The sequence below is a fragment of the Stenella coeruleoalba genome (assembly GCF_951394435.1).
Source record: "Stenella coeruleoalba genome assembly, chromosome: 5".
Taxonomy (NCBI): Eukaryota; Metazoa; Chordata; class Mammalia; order Artiodactyla; family Delphinidae; genus Stenella; species Stenella coeruleoalba.
In genome coordinates, this window is record NC_137150.1 from 73,365,204 (window position 1) to 73,369,928 (window position 4,725).

The window sequence follows — 4,725 nt, forward strand, 5'->3', positions numbered from 1 at the left end:
GATTCATAATTTTTGTGGTGGATTTAAGTTAAGAATAAAGAAGGACAAAAATCCCACAGCCACCTGCCAAGCACCTATTAACCAAAACCTAAAGTAGCGTTGACTCTCCTCGGTCAAGCCTTTTCGCCTAGGAGATAGATAACTGCAAAACCAACCTGGGTAGGCTAACTAAGGGTGTAAAAGCCAAAATGAAGAAAAATACACAATCAATGGCTTGATGTTACATATGGCTGTAATGCAGAAATACTGTAAACTGCAATTTAGTGTTAATGCTGTCAACTAATCAGAAACTTCTGAAAACAGGCAAGGCCTAAACCATAAGAATAAATATACCTTATGTTTTAAGTCTATCAGCTTGGGATTTAAACTATTCCATGTCTGGTAGCATACACCCTGAAAAAAAATGCACAGCTAAAACAGATGAGACAGAAAGTACCCAAAACTTAAAAGACAAGAGCATATCTCTTAAAGATAAAAATCCTTACTGGAACCACAGAATTTATTGAAGGAGGGCCATTCCACTTAAGTTTTCTTTTCATCTTAAAACCCTATTTTCCCCAGCTCTATGCACCACCAGTCCCTACCATCAGGAAACGTTCACAAGCCTCTCAGATAGTCTCATCCACCAGAGGACAGACAGCAGAAGCAAAAAGAACTACAGTCCTGCAGCCTGTGGAACAAAAACCATATTCACAGAAAGACAGACAATTCAAAAAGACACATGCACTCCAATGTTCATTGCAGCAGTATTTACAATAGCCAGGTCATGGAAGCAACTTAAATGCCCATCAACAGACGAATGGATAAAGAAGATGTGGCACATATATACAATGGAATATTATTCAGCCATAAAAAAGGAACGAAATTGGGTCATTTGTTGAGATGTGGATGGATCTAGAGACTGTCATGCAGAGTGAAGTAAGTCAGAAAGAGAAAAACAAATATCGTATATTAACGCATATATGTGGAACCTAGAAAAATGGTACAGATGAATCGGTTTTCAGGGCAGAAATTGAGACACAGATGTAGAGAACAAACGTATGGACACGAAGGGGGAAAAGCAGCCGAGGGCTGGGGGTGGGGTGTGATGAATTGAGTGATTGGGATTGACATGTATACACTGATGTGTATAAAATTGATGACTAATAAGAAAACAAACAAACCAACCCCCCCCCCCCATTTTCTAGCAACAAGTTAAAGACAGCTCCACTTGCATTAATCTACAGAACCGTCCATATGCCAGTGTGAGGCTGCTGTTCCAATACCAGCACAGCTAGTCTGCCTTTCCACAAGTGGTATTTTGGCAAAAATGTCAAAGTCAGGACAGGTCGTGGGTTTCTCCTTAAGAAGGTCATCCTGTCACCCCTCTCTTTCCCTCCCCAACACGATCCCCAGCTCACGCAAAATAAAATAAATAAAGAGTGCAGTAGTAGCATCAGCGTGCACTGCCAGTCCACCTGGGGGCCTTAATTGCTGCCTTCTCCTCCGGCGTCTCTTGCTGATCACTTGTCCAGAGCGTTAGGTTGTCTCGAGGAGCTGCATGATGAGCGTCGAGTCCCTGTAGGAGTTTCCACTGAAAGTGTCAAGCTTGGCAATGGCGCCATTGAAAGTTGTCTTGGCCAAGTGGCAGGCTTGCTCTGTGGCATTCCGGATCTCATAGTAGAAAACGCAGTAGTTAAGGGCCAGGCCTAATCTAATGGGGTGAGTGGGCTGCGTGTGCCCTTTGCTGACCTCATGGGCTTTGCTACATGTCTTCTCAGATGACTCCTCGAAGGTTGCCCTCTTCTCTCCAGTGGAGACTTTGGCCAGGTAGCAGTAATAGTCCCTTTTCATATTCAGTTAGAACACTTTGCTCTCATACTGGCTGTCCTGGCAATTCTTGATTGGGTATTTATCCAGCAGGCTCAGCTCATCCTGACACACCAGCTCCTTGTCTATTTTTTCACGGTAAGCACGCACCATGTCTACCTTCTCGTTACCCTCTGCAGATATCTTCTGCTCAGCACTACTAATGACCCTCCAGGAAGAACGGCGTGCCCCAGCCGTTCTAGGGTCTCTCTTGTAGGCCACAGAGAGAAGGTTTCCTTCTTCACTAGACACTGGCTGCTTCAGCTCTGTCACGTTCTTCGTGGCCGCGGCCCTGTGGTCCTAGCGTTCCGCCTGCTCCACCAGCCGGGCTTCTGCACCAGTTGCTTGCGGTCTACCGTCTTCACAGGCTGTTTCGGGCCGGGCGAGGAGACCGGGGTGGCCTGGAGCCTGGGTGCTGGAGGGACCGACCCAGGCTGCGGCTAGAGCTGCGACCCTGGGACCGGGCGCGAGGCATCTGCCAGGTCTTTCTTTTTCTCTGGGGGTCTCCCCTGCACCCAGCACAGAGCTGGGCACACAGTGGGTGCTCCCTTAATGATATCGAATGAATCTGTGGATTCATTAATGAGCAAAATGGCCTGGCATGGTGGCTTCAGTCTTGGGGGAGGGTCATGGGCATGTGTGTGACACTTTAATGGACCGGGGACGAGGAGAGGATGACTTAAGAAGAGACAGGGGAGGCAAGGGCCTCAGAACTGGGAGTGGGGGTGGTCAAGGAGTTGAAGGGGTGGGGAGGCAGGCCTGGACTCAGCGAGACTTGGTGGCTGCCTTCAGACATCTGAAGTGTTGCCCTGGAGGAGGGAGTTGGGGGCTGATCGGGCATGATGAGAAGCCAGGACTCATGAAATATAAGGAAATCTGTCTAACAGTTTGTACTGTCAAACACCAGCACAAAGGTAGTGAGTTTCCCATCACTAGAAGGGCTCAGCCAGGGCTGGGCAGTGCCTGGTGGGGCTACTGTAGAATAGGGTCTCAAACTTTTTTTTTCCAAACTACAACCCATATAAGAATATAGTTCATGCTGCAGTCCTCCTCTGCACATGCACAGAGAGTTTTTTAAAATGCTACTGCTGACCCACTCTGTTCGCATGAGACCCTACTGCCTGGTGCTCAGCACAGGCCTGGGGAATGCATCACTCTAGTTGGCCCCAAGGCCCTATCAGGTCTGGGACTCTTGTGGCTGTCTGTCTTCTCAAGGAATTCAAACTCTTGTGAATAGTCAGATGAGAAAAACTCGTTTAGGAAGGTAAATCTTCGTTTTAAAAACTCACAAAACATTTACTCTTTTCTTATAAAAGAGTGCTTAGTGTTGACTATACCAAAAAGCAAAAAGAATGAATGTCACTGACTACTCAGAGAATGCCAATGTTAATATTGGGGTATATTTTATTCCAAGTCTATTTTTTTTTTTTTTTTTGCAGTAACCAGGCCTCTCACTGCTGCGGCCCCTCTCGCTGCGGAGCACAGGCTCCAGATGTGCAGGCTCAGCGGCCACGGCTCACTGGTCCTGCAGCTCCGCGGCACGTGGGATCCTCCCGGACTGGGGCACGAACCCGCGTCCCCTACATCGGCAGGCGGACTCCCAACCACTGTGCCACCAGGGAAGCCCTAAGTCTTTCTTTTTTTTTTCTCGTTGTATATAGCTCTTTAAAAAACTTTTGCGATAACATGGCATAAACGATTTTGTGAACGTTTTACTGCACACTGTTTTATTGTTTTCCCTGATTGCTGTATATTCTTCCACAAGATTATTTTTAATGAATGCATTATATTTTATTGTACTAATGCATCATAAGAACTTAACCAAATTCTAGTTGTCATCAATTACGCACTTTCCAGCTTTTGCTATGTACGTATGTCTTAGTATACTTGGCCTGTAATTTCATTTGGATAAATTCCTAGAAGTGAATTTTGAAGAGTAGAAGTAAACTCTTAAGATTTTCATTATATATTAACAAATTACTGTCCAGTAATATACGCTTTTATAATCCCAAGAGCAATTATGAATGTGAGCTTCTCCATATGCTCATCAATCCTGGCTATTGTCATTAATTTGAAATCTTTACAAATGTGATTTTTTTTAAAAAGTGGTATCTTGTTTTGATTTTACATTTCTTTAAATACTGGTGGGATTGAAAACCTCTGTGTATTTCTTTGTTTATTCATGTCCTTTGCTCCCATCTTTATTTTATTTTAAAGTATTATTATTACTTTGTAATAATAATATATGATATTTAATATATAAACAGTAAATATATATAAACATATAAATATTATGTTTATATATTAAGGATACCTTGCAAATATGTTGCAAATATTTTTCTTTAGTTATTTAAAATTGCTTTTCAAGTTGACTTATGCTTTTTGTTTTACATACAGGTTAACCTTCTTTTAAAATATTGCCAAATGTATTTGAAATGTTTGGACTTTGCATGTGATTCTTCTTTCCTCACTGCCCCCTCTGCCTCTTCCCTCCCCACCATGCACACTACAGATGTAGATAAGCAAGTACTCTTTATGGTTGGCGAGGGTTATCTCATTTTCCAATCTCATTTTTTTTCCGCCACTCTCCAGGTCACAGTCAGGTTATGACCATATAGTTAAACAGAAGAGTCATGGGAGAAAAGGCAACTGTGGATATTCCCTATAATCCCAAACTGCAGCCATGCTGGGGATTCAGGCCCCACTCTCCTTCCTGGGCACAAAGCCCTGTCACCCCGACTCTGCTCCACATGGGACAGAGGGGGGTTAGCCTGCACTCCTCCTGGTGTCCTCACCCATGTCCCTGATGGGCTTGTCGAGAAGATTCCAGGGTGGAAAGGCCTTCGAAGCCCTGTCTCTTGGGCCGGGCACAGCCAT

The 4,725-nt window shown here is 44.4% G+C and overlaps 1 pseudogene across 1 annotated transcript; it reads right to left on the reverse strand.

The window, feature by feature from the left end:
* Window positions 1-1,466: 1,466 nt before the first annotated feature.
* LOC307186363 (14-3-3 protein gamma-like) lies at window positions 1,467-4,725 on the reverse strand (annotated as a pseudogene). Its single transcript has 2 exons — window positions 4,644-4,725; window positions 1,467-2,263 (listed from the first exon to the last, which is right to left on the reverse strand). The product of its transcript is annotated as a 14-3-3 protein gamma-like (transcript).